Source organism: Chanos chanos, chromosome 12 (assembly GCF_902362185.1).
Source record: "Chanos chanos chromosome 12, fChaCha1.1, whole genome shotgun sequence".
Taxonomy (NCBI): Eukaryota; Metazoa; Chordata; class Actinopteri; order Gonorynchiformes; family Chanidae; genus Chanos; species Chanos chanos.
In genome coordinates this window covers 18,307,180-18,328,490 of record NC_044506.1, presented here as the reverse complement: position 1 = coordinate 18,328,490, position 21,311 = coordinate 18,307,180, and the positions used below count along the sequence as shown (strand labels likewise).

Sequence of the window (21,311 nt, the reverse complement as noted above, 5' to 3'; positions counted from 1 at the left end):
GCTGTGGAGAGTCGGGTGTAGGTTTCTTTCATTTCATTTTTCAGTCATTTGTGTTGAATATTAAAGCAAACAACCAAGATGTATAGGTTGCACAGTTATTTTTAAACCGCAGTGTAATCTTACCTTTCAGGAATATTTGCTACGTGGTACACGCGTTCGTGTTTGTGTTTGTGTTGTCTCCACATTTCATGGTATCCCGTCCGTATTTACCAGTAAATGGATGTGAGCTTAAATCGTATTGGAAACGTCTAATTTATCATAATGCGCTCATCATAACAATTTTTCATCACAGACGCTTATTGATCAAGTTCAAGTTCAAATTAGTCCATCGATTTCCCTCCCCCCCTCCCTCCTGGGCTTTTAGACCAAGTCGCCAGCTGCAATAGGTGGAGTCTGAGCAATTAATACAGCACTTAGGAGAGGAGTGGTGCATCTGTTCATTTTTTCATATTCTTTGTTATATTTGTTAAGAATGGACAAAAGAAAAAGATCTCTTGCACTGGATCAAACTCAATGAGAAAGCAAAGGCCCTGAGTTATCGATCGCCCTAAATACCCTTCCTCTCCCGTTCCAGGTTATAGATTGAGTCCGGGCCAAATTTTTAATCACGTCTCATTTGGAGGTTATCAGATCAGTCAATGTCGGTTTGGAGTCTGGTACACATTACGTATGTTTGAATGGACAAAGCCCATGTGTGCTAATGTAACTTTTCTATGCAACCTCAAAAGAAATTAAATGACTTTTCCGATTTTGGTGAGCTCTTGGAAACGGGAGATTAGCTACAAGCTTTAGTCCTGTTAAATTGGCTTGTTTACACATCGTTTACAATCATTCATTCAAAACGATCTTTAGTCATTGAGTGTTGGCTGTTGACAGAGGATTTTTGTCAACAGACCCTGTTAACTGAATTGAATATGCATGTGTGCAGATGAAAAGGCCTCTGTCTCTGTGTCCCGTTGCTACGTAAACAAAGCACGGTGAACATCTGGATGTAAAGTGATGAAAGTGGCCAGGGTGTCAGTTTACCATGCCGGCGCTGACAATGCTGGGTTCGCTTAAGAACCACTGATTTTGCTTGAACCTTCTCTCCCCTGTTGTGGACATACATCAGTGTATACCTTGTCCATATTACCATGGTACATGGCAGAGCTGGGCTGATCTTATTGCGGTAAGTGCTATAGCCTGCGTGATCTCTGTCTCTCTTTCTCTCTCCCTCTCTTCTCTGTCTCTAACCATCCACAGACACATCCAGAATATTCAACTCCCAAGCTTTCATCTTTCCCCAATCATAAATGTCAGGGTTCCAGTCTACTTAATGCACTACCCTCTCTCTATCCTGGAATGACTCTCATCAAGTGATGGTACCTCCAATTAGATTACCCCCGAACAGAAAGAGGAGGGCGCCTCGAACGAACATTATGTGTGTCTGTGTGTGTGTGTGTGTGTGTGTGTGTGCGTGTGTGTGTGTGTGTTTGCATGTGTGTATGTGTGTGTGTGAATGTGTATGTGTGTGTGCGTGCATGTGTGTATGTGTGTGTGTGAATGTGTGTGTGTATGTGTGTGTGTGTGCGTGCGTGTGTGTATGTGTGTGTGTGTGTGTGTGTGTGTGTGTGTGTATGTTGTGAGGGGGAGGGGGGTTCAGTCAAGCGCTGTCCTCATGCGCAGAATTGATGTTTTTTAATGAGGAATAAAGTCTCCCTCTGCAGAGCTCACTGATGCGCTTTGACTTGTTTTAGTTATTTACCGGGGCGGCTACTCTTTTTTCGGCTCCAGGTTCATTCCCAAACTCTTTTCCCGAAGGTGTGTGCTTCCTTCATTAGTGTCTCACCATGTAGCTCCATCACTCCTGGCAAATGCCCTTGCTGTTAACAGACCATGGAAATTCTCAGTACTAGAGGGTTTCTCAAGTGTGGGTTTTTCTCATTTCCGCAGTAATATTCAGATTATAGACATTATGCTGATTGCCCATCAGGTAATGTAGGTTTCTTTTTTTTTTTTTGCTTTTTTGGTAAAACTTTCTTCTGTCCTGCGCCCAAGTGTCCAGCATTGTAAAAATGAAACACTTTGCTGTGTTGTGTTTTCTTTGCCCTTAATCACAAACCTATTCAGATACTCATGCTTTATTTTAATGGCCGTATGCATGCACCCGCTAACAGTGTATTAATGCAACCTGAAGCTGAAATAAGGACACGAGACTTGTTTTAATTGCCATTTTAAATTTTTGGGTCCCAGCGAGGCAGACTCAACATAAAAATCAATGCAAATTATGGACTTAAAATATTTATTGTGAAGCCTGTGACTATAAATACGCCTCCTTGGCACAGGCCATCAGTTGTTTGATCATATTCTTTTTTGTACCCTGCCAACTTTCATATATTCTCCCGTATGTTTAAGAGTTATAAATTCAGTAGGTGCCGTCATTTCTATTTTTATTTTTTATTTATTTAACTCAAATTAATTATTCGCGCACAATTCACTGACTCATTGGATGAACGGTGGCATTCTAAGCAAAGTGCAAATTTACTCGAAATTAGGTTAGATTAGATTACACTGAATACCAATAACAGACTGCAAACAAAAGAAAGTTAAGTTTAATGTCATTTTAAATGATGTCGTGAGATTTTGAAGCTTAAAATATGTAACAATGAAGTGTGTGTGTGTTTATATGTGTGTGTGTGAGTGTGTGTGTGTGTCTGTGTGTCTCTGTGTGTGCGTGCACATGTGTGCGATTATGTTAGCTAACTGGTTCATAGCGCTGTGAACGTAAGCTCTCAGAACTGAGGAGTTGTGTGACACTCTAATTGGAATTTAAATCAGAATGTCGCTTCAGGGGTTTTAGTCGACTTCATTTTGAACAACAGCATCACAACTTGCCAAATGAGGATATTGTTTCACCTCATTCATTAGATATATACCTGAGAGCAGGCAAAAAAAAAAGTATCAATTAAAAAAACAAAACAAAACAAAACAAAACAAAATAGAACAACCTTACAGACATATGGAGGCTTAAAGGATCAGTTGCGCTAGTGGAGGCAGGAGAGAAGAGAGGAGCTCCAGGACGTTGTATGTGTGGCATCTGTGCCATCCACAGTCTGACTCTCAGATGAGCAGCCCTCAGGGCCTGTGACGCTTTGAGTGATGGCGTCTGCTCTCTCTCGCAAGCTCTCAGCCAGACCCCCACAATGCCGTCTACATGTGACGCCGCTCAGACAGACTTCACGAGCCGCGCTCGCTCACAAAAGGGGAGAGGGGCGGGGGATCTGGAGGGGGGGGGTTGGCGGTGGCGGTGGCGGTGGCGGTGGCGGCGGCGGCAGATTTGCGATACAGTCATGGTCCTGTCGAAACTGGGCTGCCATGCGGCTGTCCTACCTGTCACCGTCTCGGACAGCCCTGTGATTGGTCCACACCGGGGCCCTCAACAGCCCCCCCCCCCCATGCACAAACGATTAAGAAGTCACTGAATGCGACTGCAGCCCCGATTTGGAGGGTACACTGGGTGGCAGGGATATACATCCTCCTATACGAACCGTCCTGTAAAGTTAGGTTTGTTTGCCTGAGCCTGTTTGCTGTCACCAGAGAAAGGGTGTGAAGTTTGATTACTGATATTCAATGCAGACGAGTTTTGGATAGATACCTTAACAGATGTCCCAAGACAAGTGTGAGCAAAACAGCCCTATAATATCAAAACACTGGTCGCCCTTCACCCACCGCCATGTTCTTTCCAACATATGCTTCCTTATAATTATAACAGTCACACCTGTGGTGTCAGGGGCCAAAGACTTCTATTTTCATGTATTTTCATATATTATCTACTTTCAGACCACAGCAGTTCATGCCATTCAGAGTTTTTGTTTGCTCTCAGTAAAGCGGTTATTGCCTGGCAAACCTGCAAAACAGCATTTTGTTTGACAGTTTGCCTCTAATTGTGGGAAAGGATGCTTAATTACCAGGATGTGAGCAAGTACTGTAGTTATCAACCTTTGGTCTTCGTATATTTCTTTGCCTACCAAACCGTCTTCCTAACTATACATGGGGGCAAGATACAGTGCCCCAAACTAGATACATTTTACCCACCAGTGATACATTTGCTCACGAAACAATTTTACCGCAGTCCCTGTGGATTTAAACTTCTTCATAATTTATAAAAAAAAAAGTGTTTCTACTGAGTATTCTTTTTTTTATTTTTTTGAAGTGCATCCAAATCCTGATTTATAAAGGTCAACAACAATTTTTCTCTTTTTATTTGTGTGCTATCGGTCTGCACCCCGTGGTAATTACCATCGCGTGTTCCTTCACTGTAAACCTTTGACCTTAAAAAGTAGGAGTTTATCTAGATTTCATTTTCTTTGATTTTATCTGTGACGAGGAAAAAGATGAGAAAGAGAGAGATTTCTAGTGGCAGTTGTATCTTATTAAAAGATTTCATTCCTCTTCATATTCGGAGAGGATCTGAATACGATACGGCGTGCGCTCCCTATGCCAAATGTGCTTCCACTTGACTTTGCAGCTCCATCATGATTTTTTCAGCATCATTGGGCTTCAGTGACTTCCTTAATAAAAGAATAACTTAATGACCAGATAAATGATAAGAAGTTGGAGGGTCATGAGTCTTGACCTAGCCACTGATTCTCATGCCGTCTTCTAAATCCTTGCGGTTTTTTTGCTCCTACACTCCTGTGGGCGGGACAGGTGATCCTCTGCAATGTCCTTACGTGCTGAAGTATTTATGCCAATTTAACACAACGGCGCTACGTTCCACGTGTCCCTCAATCCATTTCAAATGGCCTCTTTCTTGGCCCTGTCCTGAAACAGATAATATTCTGTTTCTCTCTTAGACAGCAGTGGCTTCGCTCTCGGTTGCAGAGGTTAGGAACACTTCTTCCTCTGATGCATGACATCTGAAGCCAGCCGGGCCCCACGCTATGAATTATGAAATATCATAGGGCAGGATGACATACTTTGAGGAAAATTTGCATCTTCAGTACACAGGCATCTGACTGACAATGAGACAGAACAGAGAAAGTTACCTCAGCTTACACACCCGACGACACGGGGCCCGGAGTCACACAGTCTCAGACACAGTCTCCGGTGTCACTCGAGATGGAAGGGCTGGGTTTTGAACCGTGATTCTCTGGTTGAGAGTGCACACCTGCACTGAAAAAAACAGGGCGTGCACCAGGCGCGCCGAAGAGAGCTCCTCACGGATTTCCTCGATAAAAACAAAGTCCAAAGACTTAACTTTATCAATAAGACATTGGCCTTAAAAGATCTGGTTGGTTTGACACCATTTTTGTACAAAACCAAACAAAAAGAACCCTAAAAGGAACGTGATATGTGATATGTGATATGTGTAAATCAAGCTTGATATTTAAAAATCTTGCATTTCGTGACACAGAATGATGTAATTTTTTTTGTAGTAAAAAAACACACACACACACACACACACACACACACACACACACACACACAAAAAAGTCAAACGAAAGGGATACTTGCATAGCCCCCTCACAGAGGGGATTACGTGACAGTAAAGCCATGCTAATGGAGTAGAAAGGCTGAGCTGGTTTGCTACCTCGTGGTGATAGTGAAACAGAAAGAGAGTGACAGATGAGTTTGCCAAGCGAGACTAATTTTCAGCACACTTTCACTGAGTTTGCTTCTCAGCTGTCAACAGAAGACCCCCTCCAGCTCCGAGCTCACTCGGATGAACGTCAGGTATGGGCATAATTAAGCGTGGCCTTTGCCTGAAACCTTGTGAACAAGTGAGATAGTCTGGCATCCCAAATCAGGAGTTGGCTACTGCTACCCTCTCCCAGACCTAGTTTATAAGGCTGCATTCAGTGCAGCAAGGATTCTTTAGAAACAAAATGTGGGGTCATTCCTCCGACCGAAATTATTCAGAACTATCCACTTCTCTTCTGTGGGGTTTTTGACAGAAAATGACATATGACATTTTCATGTAAAGTTTTATTTGTTTGTGTGTTTGTTTGTTCTTGTTTGTTTCTATTTGTTTCAATCTTTCTAAAGGTGCCACTTTTGTTGGTAATTTGAGGTAATACAGACAATTTACTGATGTCATTGAGGATGCTGTTAAAGGTTGAACACCATTGAATCCGAGATCAGAGCATTAAGTATTAGAATGCGCCTAGTGACTGTTGCCTAGCAGCAACCATTGTTAAGTGTCAGACTGCTACTGCAAGGGTTATGTTTTCAAGGCTAAAGATTATGTCATCAAATATTTGACTGGAGCATATGTGGCAAAGCTTTTGTTGTTCTGCTGAGGAAACACGTTGCCATGGGCACTAGGCGGGCTTGCCCTTCACTGATCAACAGTGCAAAGTCAATCAGTCAAATTCTGGACTGACTACAAAGTCCTAGGAACTTGACTGCCAGGCTGTGTAACTGTCTGTCACCACAACATCAGAGAAATTTGGTTTTTCACACAGGCATACCACAGGCATAACACATGGAATATGACATTGGTTTGGAGACAGAAAGGACAGGATAATAACGCAGTTTTTCAGATCAGTCTGCTTTTCCTCGAAATGTAGGAGATCAAACTGGCAGCGGATCCGCACTTTTAATTCGAGTTATAAATGTGTTTATTTTATTTCAAACATGCTCCGTTAAAAAAAAAAAAAAAAAAAAAAACAACCAAGCAAACAAAAGACAGGGATTCTCTTCTCGTGACTTTATTCTCCACGTTTCCTTTGATGAAAAGAAAAAAAAAAATAGTCAAGTGAGTTGGCCATCTATTTAATGTTATGCATTCCACGTTCCAATCAATTTTGCTGGCACACTCCTCGACATGCACTTCTGGGAAATCTACTGCAACAAGATGGAACCAGCATCTAGAGCAGGAAGTGCCTTCACTATGACCTTGGGTAGTCTAGAAACAAAAGTTAACACACCTAGACGTGCACGCAGACACATCTCTCTCTCATACACACACACACACACACACACACACACACACACACACAGAGACAGACACAGATGCATGCTATGTGTTTTTTCACACGCATAGATATGTACATGTATATTGACTTGCTTTGAAGAATAGTGTAATCCATGCCTCATTAGACATATGCACATAGTCATGCCCCTGCGCACCCTCTCTCTCTCTCTCTCTCTCTCTCTCTCTCTCTCTCTCTCTTTCACACACACACACACACGCTCGCGCGCGCGCACACACACACACACACGCACACATGTTCACAATCCCACCCACAACACATTTCAACACACACTATCATAATCTCTCTTCCAATACACACACACACACACACACACACACACGCACACACACACACCTTGCAAATAAAAAATTCCAACATGTAGGAGAGGAAACCCATTAAAGTCGTCCCTATCTGAGAGCGCATGTGATGTGGAAGGAGAGCGTGGCTCAGAGACTTGTGAAATTCAATCGGCAGGGATAGCCAGAGTCTGGGCTGCATTTATCAGTAGCTCTGCAGGCCAACGGGCAGCTCGGGCAGAGGCAGCGCTAAAGTGGAGGTGGCAGGCGACCAGGGGGCTGTCAGCTTTGCCAGCAGGGAGATAAGGAGCCCGGATGGATGGTCGGCTCTTTGGCAGAAGCATGCGTGTCCTTCAGAGAGGGGTCCCCAGAGCAAAGCAATCTCTCCTTCAACCTCAACCCCCCCCCCCCCCAACCCATCCCCCCCTCCCCATCGCCCCCACACGCTGACAGCCGCAGTCAGGTGGGAATCTGTGCTAATCCTCGAACAACCCGAGGCCATACCGCGTTCCCACCTCCTCCGTGGAGTTTACTCCCCATCCCGCAGGGCTTAGCGGGCCCCAGGCCAACGAGAGGTGTTGCGTGCAATCACGGAGGAATATGGTGCGTTACGGCTTTGCGCCACTTACACGCTAGCCTCACATGAGCCAATTGGCATGCTCCGTAAGGTTCTAGAATGTTCTCTGTGATCTTTCTGATGCTACCTGAGAACCGTGACCGTGTGTATTCAGTCATACCAGCGTAGGCACTGTGATGTAATGTCTGCATTGAGGCAAAAGCCTTTCCCTAAAACCTCAGTCAAAAGCTTGGTTGATTTTAGACAAACAGGCAGAATAGTAAGTGTTCTAATGGATATTTCAGTCCCCTTCGTATCGAGGTGGACAGGTTTCATACGACGCCTGTTATGGCCTCAAACACTGCATTTCGTGATTTTTTCTTTTTTCTTTTTTTTTTTTTGCAGAACCACAGGTAAAGTCACAGAATCAATCTTTTGAGAGAAAATATGTTTTCATGTGGAATTCAGTATCTTACATGTGTCATCATGTAGGATTCAAAAGGAGTTAAAACACATTCAGCTGACAATTAGTGCAGCTTTCTTCTTTGCAGCTTGCTGGCCGCTCCTTAGATAATGAGACTTTGGATGATATGATTGTACTATGTGATGAATACGTAATGAAAGAGTTGTGCTTGGGAACGCTGGCAAAGTGAGACAGGGATGGGCCCACAGCTGTGTTCCTCTTCACCCAAACAGTGTCTGGAGTGTGTCTAGATATTCCGCCTCTGGCAACAGACACTAGAGTATTCCGCTTATTAATAAGATACACTGGACTGAAAGTTTTGTTTATTTATTTGAGTGGGTGTCAGAGAAGGGGGAGAGAGGGAGAGAGGGAGAGAAGGAAAATCTAGAGAAAACCATGGATAAAATGGGACCAACTCATGTGTGACCCACCTGTTTCACTGAAGCTTGGAACTTATTTACATGATGAGCAGTAGTTCAGTTCCTCGCTCAAGAGCTAACACATTCACCATTTTGTGGATATAAGCCCAAAAGTGTACACAATATCTATAATCCTCCCTCCACTTTCTTTCTCTCTCTCTCTCTCTCTCTCTCTCTCTCTCTCTCTCTCCCTTTCTCTCCCTCTCTCTCTTTCTCTCTTTCTCTCCCTCTCTCTCTCTCTCTCTCTCTCTCTTTCTCTCCCTTTCTCTCTCTCTCGCTGAAATAGTCTGAACTGTGGAATAGTGTCTTGTTTTCTGCAGGCAAGTGCCTCCTGCTGAAAATCATAATATCAAGACTTTGCCTCTTCTTCTCTCTGATTATTTCTGTGCCCACAAGCATCAGGTGCACTCTGGAAAGCACTGCAAAAGCTGGCACTCAATTCCATCCCTGTTCTGCCTGCGCGTTTGCCCGTTCAAGACCATAACACGGTGGGGGTGGGGATGGGGGGGGGGGGGCTTTGAAGAGCTGAATATGAGAAAATCCCCATGAGGGAGAAGTGTGGGGGAATGGGGGGGGGGGGGGGGGGGGGGGGGGGGGGGTCAGAGGGGATTTAAAACCCTGGCGCTTCTCAGTCATGCCTTTCATTATGAAAACGGAGATGAGTGTTGCCTACTTATTAGCACCAGGGCTGTGGTGATAGAACTGAATGTAAGGAAACAAAGTCAGATTAAAGGCATACATGCCAGTCTACACTGCCTGGCCAAAAAAACCCCCAAAAACTCGCATACTCTAATATTTCGTTGGACCGCCTTTAGCTGTGATTACGGTGCGCATTTGCTGTTGTATTGTTTCAACAACCTTATGCAATGTCACAACATTTATTTCCATCCGAAGTTGCATTAATTTTTGGCCAACATCTTGTTGATGACGGGAGAGTCGAACCACTCCGTAAAGTCCCAAAGACTGTCAGTGGGGTTAAGGTCAGGGCTCTGTGGTGACCAATTCATGTGTGAAAATGATTCCTCATGCTCCCTGAACCATTCTTTCACATTCTGAGCCCGATGAATCTTGGCATCGTTGTCCTGGAATATGCCCGCGCCGTCAGGGAAGAAAAAAACCATTGATGGGATTACCTGGTCATTCAGTACATTCATGTACTCTGCTGACTTCATTTTATTGCCACATAACGTTGCTGAGCCCAGACCTGACCACCTGAAGCAACCCCAGATCATAACACTGCCTCCAGAGGCTCCAAATCCAAATGGCGACCTTTTTTTTCTGTATATTTTAAAGACGAGGGTCTATGCACCTGTGTATTTGTTTCAAAACTTATATATATATACACTATAAATATACTATCATTTCTGTAAGGGATATTTATTGTTACATTGTGATCCCATAGTGTAATGCGATAATCCACCAGGATTTACAGAACTTTGAAATGCAAGTTAGTGTGATTTCTCGAGTTGAACTTTTACAGTGGTTACAATGTCCTATATTTTTTTGACGTGTGCACTGGAATTCAGGCCACTTAAAGAAAGTATGGTCCACAAGGATTAATATTTAAAAAACGTATAAATAGCAGCAGGGTTACATATTAGACACTTTTTTTTTTTAAATCTCGCTGACATGCTGACGTATATCATCACCTCGGCAACACAGAAAAGGAAAAGAGATGTATTTCTGCACTTGTTGTAATTGAATAAGTTGTGTACAAAGAGAATTATGCAGTGTTGTCCCTCTGGGGACGTGGGCGTTTTCTCTAGAGCCTGTGTGTGTGTGTGTTTGTGTGTGTGGTCACGTTGCGTGTGAGCTTGTATCCTGCAGTGGTATGGTTCCAGTGATGGATGGCAGGTTTGGGACAGTCCCAGTAGAGACTTAGATTAAACTAAGCTTGTCTTACCTCTGCAGTGTTGGAGGGGTGATTGTAATAGCCTTTGTTTTGGTAGGTTTCATTTTGGCTAGATTTTGTCGTGTCTGGTAGAGAAAAAAGCCTGTTTGCACAAAGACTTTTCATTGTTGACAATGGGCACAGGTCTAGGGAGAGAACTAATCTATTGGGGATTGCTGAAATGGAAATCCAATGGCATTTCCCTCTCCTTTCATGCAGCTGAAAAACTCATTAGTACAGAGAATTTCTCTCCCTACTTGTTTTATTTCCCCATCTTTAATGTTCCTTTTGAATCCATGAGGTCATGTGATTGCATGTTTATGAAAAAAAAAAAGTTTATTATTTAGCACTGGGCTTGCACATACCATGTTTCTTTGAACATCCTTTTTTTGATGTACGAAGCCTTGGAGTCTCCACATCTTAATTCTCTGTGATATGAATGCACTGGCAGGAGATCAGCATACACCACTGGCTGCTTTCTTGTGTTCCGGCTAATTAACATAATGAATAATGTCGAGATGGCCCAATTAAGAATTCATTTTTGCCTCAATTAAATCACTTACATGAACAAAGTGTTTTTCCAAGTCATAGAATGAAGGATCACTGGAAGCATGGGATGGGGGGGGGGGGTTCTCCAGTGATATTAATATGATATTAATGCAATGTGAGCACCATGAGACCTGTGAAACAGAAAGAAAGAAAGAAAGAAAGAAAGAAAGAAAGGAAGAAGAGGAACTGGGACAAAACCTGTGTTTGTTGTGGTTGAAGAATTGGGTCTGTTCCATTATTGTTGTCAGTGGTCTCTGATCTTGCTCTGATCTTGGTCACTAATCTTAACTGACTAGGCACCTGAGACGATGATGGAGGTCTTTATGTAAGAGATTCTTTTAGTGGTTCTTTGATATTGCCTCAACAATTTTTGTCATCTTGTTCAAATTTTAGAAAAGTGCAAAATACAAGTGATTATAGGGAAACAAGGATAAAGTGCAGTCATTCAAATATTTCAGACTTTCATCCATGTCCGTACCACACACCTCATGGGAATTAGATAGAGAGATACATATATACATACATGCATACATACAGACATACACACAAACATACATTCATATATGTATAAACTTTGTTTAACTTTGTTCTTTGAAAGTAGTCATGGAGGGTATTGTAAAAACAACCAGGCTGTGGCAATGCATGTATGGAGAATAACGGCATAAATATTGTGATACTGAAATAAGAGTGGTCAGCTGGGTTGGTACAACACAGACAGTGCCCAGTAAAGCTGTGTATCACAGTTAATGCTGATAACACTATGCTATAACACTACTATAACCTCACTGATATATTCACTGACCTGTTTGTTCCTCAACTTTTGTATTGAGCTCTTAGCCATTTTTTTTCAGACAAAAATATGTCATACACCATTAGTGTGTGCTATGTTCTCTGAACTTATATGTGGTCTATTACAACCAGCCTCTTCAACACATGCCCACAGAAAACACAGAGGTTTGTACTTTAGGAATTATCAAGAGACTTATGCACATATGGTGGAAATTCAGCACAGTATCAGTTCACGGTTTGCAAAAAAAAAAAAAAAAAACACATCTCTCACTCGATGTCAGTGGAGAGAGAGAGAGAGAGAGAAGAGAGAGAGAGAAAGAGAGAGAGAGAGAGAGAGAGAGAGAAAGAGAGAGAGAGAAAGAGAGAGAGAGAGAGAGAGAGAGAGAGAGAGAGAGTGAGTACGAGGCTTGATAATCCTCTCTGTGCTGGCTTCTGAACAGCAGACAATCCAAGGCTCAAGGCCAAGAGGAAATCTCCCGAGGCTTAGTAATTCATGTCACGTTGGCAGAGGAAGACTTGAAAGGGAAACGTAACCTCAAGCAAAACGTAGGTGGTCGGAGAACGTACGGAGAAGAAACTCTAGGCACAAATTAGTCGGGTTCTCTCTCCGCCAGCGTCCCTCAACTTTTGGAGTGACTGGCCACTTCCCAGACAGGTGGCGACGGCAGGGGAGGTGGCGGCGCCGACGGGACGCGGGATGTAGAACGCGCGATAGACCAGACCGGGGAGAAATGTTACAAATGAGGCACCGTTGGCACAGGCGGCTCACATCTCTTAAATCTGGAGCCCAGCAAGCCGAGGAACAAAAGCTCGACGGCTCCCGCTCGTCAATCGAACAAACAGGGCCCGACAGCTGAATTAAGATATGTTTGGTAGGGCTGTATGGTGATCGATTATCGTGGAAGGTTGTTGTCTCCAAAATCTCGGTCTGAAATGGCGGTTTAGAAAAAAAAAGAAAAGAAAAAAAAGGGGGGGGAGACAGTGAGGAACACCGGGCTCTAAATCACATGCCAGGGCCCGTCAAACGCGGTAATTCAGGGCCCCATCTGGGTCCCTGCCTAAAAACAGAGATTATTTAGTGAGATAGATGGTACACTTGATAGTCTACCATTGTCACATCACTCCACATAGCATCAGTATCATATACATCAGTCTGCAGAAATACTGCATTTTCCACTGTAAAGCATATGTGGACAATGGATCTTGTTTAGCAACAAATTGCAACAACTGCTGACACAGTTTTACAGAACTCAGAATGACCATTTATGATGTCGGAGCAGGTGCTTGCCATCTGATTTTAAATCAGATAGTACCTCTCGGCATCCGTGTTTATGATTAAATATCAGTCAAAGTTTGTTTAACCAAACTTACAAACTTGTCCTCTGCCTACACAGTGCTGAATCATGCGTGCCTTGTTGTGAACAGTATTTATTTAGTATTGTGAAGAGTATCAGAGCAACCCTCAGATTCTCTCAGTAGAAGGTAGCAACCATCCTTCTTGGATTTGCTGGTTAAAGTGTCTATGTAGAACAAAGACAAAATTAGCGTTAATTTCAAACTAAGATATAAACTGACAGTGTGGTCAGCCTTGCCTGTGATGTCGACGTCTTCTTTGCTTATTGTTAATCAAATTCAGATGATTTTTTTTTTTTTTTTTTTTCATTTAGATGAAGCAAACACTTGCCTGCTTTGCTAGGGTTACAATCAGAAAGTGTCAAGCTTGTTTAATATGTGTCTAGTAAGTGTATGTTTCTCCCTGCTTGGATTTAAGGGGGGCAGAGAAGGGTCTATTGGCTGGAGTGCTCCACAGCGTTTTCTCTACGGCATGCCCTGAGTGACGGGTCAGTACAGCAGGATCAACGGAGTGAAGAAAATTGATCCGCCTGTTGAAGATTTTGTAAACCTGTTTACAATCCTCTCAGCAGTCGACACTGAAGTCCTGGCACAGGAGCCATAAAAAGGGCAACACGGCGGCTAGGGCAGTGAATGGAGCAGCCTGGGTGATAAAAGTTGAATACCCTGTGCTAGCGAGGGGCTTTTTAAGATTCTAGACAGGTTTTTTTTTTTTTTTTTTTTCTGTTGGATGCTACAGATACAGAATATATGAGTAGTCATGCAGAACATGGCCCACTCTGTAGAACCAACCCAAAGGAAAAAAAAAAAAAAAAAAAAACTAACATGATAAGTGCTACAGGCATGACCACCGCATGTTTAAACCTCAACGTGTTACAGAATTCAACTGGGATGTTCTGTCATTTCCCCGTGGGTTTGGCCTTCTTGTCGGTTTACGTTTGATACAGAGGTGCTGGGGGCAGAATTGTTTGATCTTGTTTTTACTCTGAACTCCGCGTAAGGATTGAAAATTATGCTTGAGGCCCCATAGAAAAGTACGTGGTAAATTCAGCAGTGTTAAGTTTACTCCTACAGAGTTAACCTGGATGCAGTTTAACATTTTTAAGTGTAAAAATGGATCGATTCTAGAATATTCTGCTTTTACTTTGTTTATTCATAGGACCCAGTTTGGTATTCTTGGATGCAGCAAGAGGTGCTTTTTCACTTACACAATCAGATTTAAGTTCATTAAGCAGCAGGGCTATTAAGTTAAACCCTGCGGCCTGTTCTCTACTGGAGTCATCTTTCCAATCATTGCTGGGCTATCTTGGAGGTTTTATGAAACTGTTGATGACCTTACACCAAAAGTCAATTCTCTTTGTGCTGGCGGAGCAATTAAGATCTCCAAAATGGGCCTATAACTCCAGTCAAATACAAAATAGAGGTTCTTAGTGTCAGTACATTACTGGCATTCTGTTGAGCACTGAAATTTGATTGACCTCCGCTGATGTTTATTAAGATAAACTTTGAAGTTCACCTTAATGGCCAATCATTTAGCTAAAACATGGTTCTCTACTTACCCCAAGCGAGAGGACATTTCTTCGTGCACTTGTGAGCTTTTAAAAGTGGAACTGTTATATAAATTTTAAGAGAGATTATATAATTTTTTTTTTAAAATACATTTCATATATCTGATAATTATTTTAGACAGATTCAGGGCTTTAAAAACATCAACACTGTCTTAACACATCAGAACAAATTAACAGACTTGACCATTCATAGTGTTGTAGCATGACTTTCATCTAGAACTTTCTTTCATTATGCCCTAGAAAGGGATGCTAAGTGGTAACCTGATGTGTAGAAGATATGCCAAAAGGCCAAGACGGACTCAACAAGGCTAATCTGCCCATCCTAATGCAAAACAGCATCTATGTTCAGTATTACACCTGTAGAATCCCAATAGCGCAGCAAAAAAATAAAAAAAATCCCCTAAAACCTGACACAAAGACCAAACAAAGCATTATTTTGGCAGTTGAGATTAGTGTTTCACGCTCATTAAGATTTTCACTGGCTGTATTCTGAGGAACAGGCCTGTGGCTTAGGATGTTTTTTTTTTGTGTGTGTGTTTTTTTTTAATGAAGTTGATCTGTCTGAGAGAGGAAACTTGGTACTACAGGCAAGCCGTGTCAGTAGCTCCGTACGTCAGTGGAGAAGGGGACGGCTGTTTAACTCGAGGGTAGGCGACAGTCTAGTGTCATTGAGCACATCCATTCTAACATCATTTGGCCGTGCTGTTTGAGGATCAGGGGTTTTGATATCATGGCAGTGTCTGAGCTATTATGTAAGTTCACTGCCTTTTGAAGTTGAAGTTTTTTGTTTGTTTATTTTATGTGTGATATATTAAATATTTCAAGAAAGAACAGTCATGTTTTGTTCATGTGATTTGTGAAATCTCAGTGAAGTGGCAACATTCTTTACCTTTCGTCTGCCTTTCAATCCTTTCATCTCTTTCCTCTCTCCCTCCATTCCCTTCAACACCAGATTGGAAACTGTTCAATGGCAGAAAACAAAATGGCTGGCAAGCAGGTCCGTTAAATGTCCCAGGCTGAAATGTTATCAGGTGTCAGTTTGATCCAGATGTTGTGTGTATATGCGTTTTTTTTATCACACAGCGCTGCAAACTGTGGGTTTCATTTAATGTACGAAGGTCTGTCCGTACTCGCCTAGAATATTAATGCAAAAGCAAAAGAGGGAGAATTTACAAGGTCTCGACATTACGAAGACGCGTGGAAGGGGTTGCACTTTCTAAGAGAGCCACTAATCAGGCACGGTGATTTTTCCATAAACAAATGAGCATTGGTGGGCATTGCGTCCGCTGCCTCTGCAGTGGCGAGCTGGCTTGTGTTTATTATTCATAGGACTATAATACATAATCATACATTCTGTCATGCTGCACAATCTGCAAGGCCCTTTGGCCCGCCATCCGCGGGGAAATATGAGGGGCTCCATCTGAAGGAGCCAGAAGAGAAAGCCAGCCGTGTAATCCATTACATACTGCAATTCTGAAGGGGATTAGCGGTCTCAATGAGCACAAATGGATGGTGGTTAAGGCTGGGTTTATTACCATGGGGCACTGAGAGCAAATCCACCTGCTCAGAAAAATATAATAACACTCCACAATGCCAAACCCCTCCAGGTCCACAATCAAGTCCAGTTTTCAGGTGTTGATTGATTGTTTGATTGATTGATTGATTGATTTATAATACATTGGATCAGGTGCAGAAATCGATGTGTATAGTTGGTTAGGATTATTCTTTATCCACCTTTTCTCTCACAGTACAAACATTCAGAAAATATTTTGGCTGAGAATCATCAAGTTATCTTTTAATTTTGTGCGTGGTTGGGGGGGGGGGGGGGGGGGGGGGGGTTGCAAAATGTGAACAAAATAACATTTTTGTTAACACATTAACCGCTGCCTATATGTGAGAAGCAACCATGATATACCTGAGCCCTCAACCAACTGAAAAGAGTAACATTTTCCAAGTTGCGTGTTACTCTTTTTCCCTGTACCTGCTCATACGATTTTTGGAGATGGAGAAAGCCAGGGTGAGGCTTCAGCCCACGCTAACAGCTCCAAGTACAGTACATGATCTGGTACGGTGGGAGTCCCTGGGCCTAATTATTTTTTAGCGTGGTAGTGTTACAGCCTTGGAATACAAGGCCCTTTTCAGCAACCGAGTCCCTTCAGTGGTGTTAGCATTGTTTTGTCAAGATGTTCCTGTATTACGGAATAATGACACCCCCATAACGCACTGCTAATGAGTTCAAGTGTGTGTGGTTTTATGGACACCAGAAGTTGAGTGGGAAATCAAAGGCCTCCCAAGACCTCCCCAACCACCAGATTAGAACATCACAGAACTTCTATAGAAGGTTCTGGAATGTGGAGCGTGTGGTACGATTTTCACCTCTTTCATCTCTCAAAGAACTGAAGACTCTCCTCGCAAAAAAAAAAAAGATTGGTGATAAAAGAAGTTATATTTTTACTAAAGGCACTTCAAAAAAGTCTGCCCAGGTTCACCTGACTCCATACTCAAATATCTTTCGGTGTTTCCATTGTTTTCTCCGCCCTCTCCTTAATTACGACGCCATAGGCGATCAAAATATAAACAGATTCATTGTACCGTCTCACCAGTATCAACGACTGAGTTATTGTTTTCGTATGGGAGATGAAGCAGCATTGAGTCAATGCAAAAGTGGTCAAAGCAGTCAGTGTCCTCGGTAAAAACATGCTTTATTGAAATGGCCACTGGATAGGTGTTGGATAACAACATGGCAGTGAAATATGGGGCCAAGTAAAAGCATTGGGAAGTTGTTAGCCGGTTCTTTAGGTCCATTTATCCTGTTCTGTCCCATGCCGCCCTCTTCTACCAACATTTGATCTCAAAATGGAATGTCTGGTCCACAGCCAAAGTTGGTACTTGAGTATAAATGACATGTTGGACAGGCTAAACATGCTAGGGGACAGCGTGCTCCGTTTGATTGCAGTGCTGTGCCATGTCTGCGGACCCGAGGCCAGCAGAGTCTCTTTGAGTTCTCGATCGATCGGTGCTATTCGCCGGCGTGCTCCTGTCTGACTCCTTAGAAACAAATGAACGAATAACGCTCCAAATGATGCTCCGAAAATTCAAACTGATGTTAACGATATAATGCAGGGTTGATTTTAATCATTCTGTCACTCTTTTACACCAATTATGAACTAACAGCGACTCGCCCTGGAAACCCGAGCAATTTCCTGTCAGAAAAGGAAATGACTTTTTGGACAGATGAGACATCGTGTGTGTGGGTTTGTTTTTTTTTTTGTTTTGTTTTGTTTTGTTTTGTTTTTTTTTTTTACTTAATGCAATGTCTGTAGCTTATTTTATACTCATTTCCACTGTAGCTTTTTTTTCCCCTCTCTCTTCAGTTTTGGTTATTGTGACCCTGCACAAAAGCGACTTGCTGTTTGGACAGCGTCTCATCACCCCCTTCACCCCTCCCCTGCCGCGGGGAGACAGATGAAATATGGCTCCCAGAATGCAGCAGGGCAGAGAGGCCTTGACTTGTTGTAGCAGAGTGTGAGGAGGCAGTGCATCAGAAAGGAGTGGAGAGAGAGAGAGAGAGAGGGAGAGAGAGAGAGAAGAGGAAGAAAGGGGCTCTGCCACAGAAGGAGTGCCCATGGAGAACACTGATTACTTACTTTCAAAACATCAGTTTGATGGAGAGAGGCGCGCGGGTTCCCAGCGGCCGCCCATCCGTCTCTGGTGCCTGGGAAGGTGATTGATGAGGCCAGTGTCGGCATGAGCACCGTGCTGTGAGCTGATGCCTGAGCCCTGCCTCTCTCCATAGGGGTACAGGTATACAGGAGGTTGATTAAGTTTCTCACCAGATGAATTTTCGTGTGTGTGTGTGTGTGTGTGTGTGTGTGTGTGTGTGTGTGTGTGTGACTCAGGTGTATAGGTTGGTGATCTCTGTGTGTCTGTCAGCATTTGTAAATATAAGTGTTGTACAGGTATGTTTGTAGGAGTGGTTCTGAGCACCTGTTTGTGTGTGTGTGTGTGTGTGTGTGTGTGTGTGTGTGTTTGTATGGGAGTCAGATGTACAGGTGTGTGATCTCTGTGTGTCTGTCAGCATTTGTAAACATAAGTGTTGTACAGGTATGTTTGTAGGAGCGGTTCTGAGCACCTGTGTGTGTGTGTGTGTGTGTGTGTACACGCACGTATCTGTGGGTATATTTATTTGGGAGATTTGAGACCCTCTTCTTTTCCTATTGCTCTTGTATGCGTCTTTGTCTTTCTGTCGGAGTGCCAGATCTCATGAACCCCGCATACCTAACTTAATTAGAGACCAAGCAATTAAAGCAGATTACCTGATTAAGGAACACACAAATGGATGTCATTTGCTGATAATCAATTTCTCCTTATTTCACATGCAGTTGCTGGAGAGTATTGATCACAAGAACTTGATGGTACTCAGACGGCAAATGTTTTAAAAGCTCGCCTGCTGCTAGATGTCCATTAGACTCAATTACGTCAGCCCCCATTGGTCTGAAAATTCAGCTCTTTGGCAAACTGAGAAAGCCTAGCTTTCTACCTATGTTCTTTTCTTTGTGTTGATTAGTGTGAAAAGGAAAAACAGGCTATGTGGTCCCTATAGCACATTTGTACGTGAGTTTTTTATACATATATTGTGCCTCAGATGGAACATGACCTGAATGCAACATTAATATTGTTTGTTAGGTATTTTCTGAGGGGTCAAGAGGCGCTTGGAAAGAAACTGAAGATTTATCTCAGTCAACACCACTGTTGGTTACTCCTGCACGTTGCTCATTTATGTTTTTGATATGAAACATGCAGCCATGTGTCTTTTATTAAGAGCAAGACCCTTCTTCAGGTGGGGCTCTCTCCTGTGTTTACTTTCTAGAGAAAGCAAGCATGTTCAATTTAAATATTAGAATTGCACGGAAGACGCTCGGATGCCTTGGTGACAAATTGGTGACGCCACTGCCATGTTGTTGTCCGCTGTTATCCTCGTCGCTGCCACAATCAATTCTCTCTGAGTTATTTCTGAAACCTTGAGGGGCTCTCAGAATTCAGGAAGACAGGAAAATCATTTTAAGTGCCTCACTTGAATAAAGGCTTCTTCCCCCCCCTTTCTCTCTCTCTCTCTCTCTCACTCTCCCTCTTTCTTCCTCAGCCTCTCATTCTTCCTCTCTCATCCCCTTCTCCATCCCTCTCTCTCTCTCTCTCTCTCTCTCTCTCTCTCTCAGCCTCTCCTCTCTTTATTCTTGCTGATGTTTGCGTCATTTACATTGCAGTAAATGGCAGGGAATGGTGGAAAAGGCCAAGCTCACAAGAGTGGCATGTGTGATCAATTACCCCCTCCAGGCTCCCCTGGGGCTCCAGGCTCCCTGTACCGCCTGATGCCTCACAATCAGCATGTCACATTTTTCCATAGCGGATAAAGTCGGAGAAGTGTGTGTGTCTGTGTGGGAGGGGGGGGGGGGGGGGGCAGAGACATTACGTTTGGAAGATGCTGTAGTGACACACAGGAATGATGTTAGGGGACGGTGACCGGTGTGTTATGGCAGGATACAGTGCTTGTGAATGAGACGCATTCTCAGTGAGGGAGACTTAACAGACAGCCAGCTTCAGGTGGAGGGAAATCTTTCTGCATGAGCTAAAGCCACGACGTGATTTGACATTGTACTTTCCATGCGTGTAAAATGGCTACACTTGTCTTTTCTCTCTTCTTGTATGCGGGGGGGGGGGGAAACTCAGAGAAACTACCTTTTTTTGTGTGAACCTACATATTTTTAAAGGTTGTGCAGGACAGAGGATGAGGCTTCAGGTTTATGGATTATACATGTCGTGCGAGTGTAAACTTTGCTGTCGTTCCTGGATGTCTTCGTAATGCCTTAATGACTTCTGATTTCTCTCTTTGTCTTCTTCATCCTAGCCTGGGAGCCCTTGACCACAGAAACCACAGAATGAGACAAGCTTGTTAAATTAGATTTATGGTTTATTTTTTTATTTATTTTTCACTTTTGCTGCTGCCTTCAGTGATTTATTTTGGATTGGGAGAGAGACAGGACTGTGAGAGAGACAGGACTGTGAGAGAGACAGGACTGTGAGTGAGGGAAAGGAGGTGGTGGGTCACACTGGTTATACTCCTTATCTCGTGAAAAATTAGCCATGGCAACTTACAACTCATTTATTTCAACAGCTTGAATAATAACAATAACCACAATATTGACAACAACAACAACAACATTACTAATACTAATACTAATACTAACACTAATACGTTGCTAATAATAATAATAATAATAATAATAATAATAGTGATAATAGTGATGAGAGGAATAAGAATAAGACCAATAACAATAAAAGCCCTTCTCAGTTTACTGACAGACATCCTTGTTTAAACTGTTAAAGCTTGCTAATGACAGATGGCTTGGGTTGCAAGGACATGCAAAATTGATGAATCTGATACCAATTTTTTTTCCTTCCCTAGTAGGC

General features: G+C 42.9%; 1 protein-coding gene across 1 annotated transcript in view; it reads left to right on the top strand.

The window, feature by feature from the left end:
• Positions 1–21,311, top strand: part of csmd3b (CUB and Sushi multiple domains 3b) — a 346,791-nt gene that overhangs the window by 141,593 nt on the left and 183,887 nt on the right.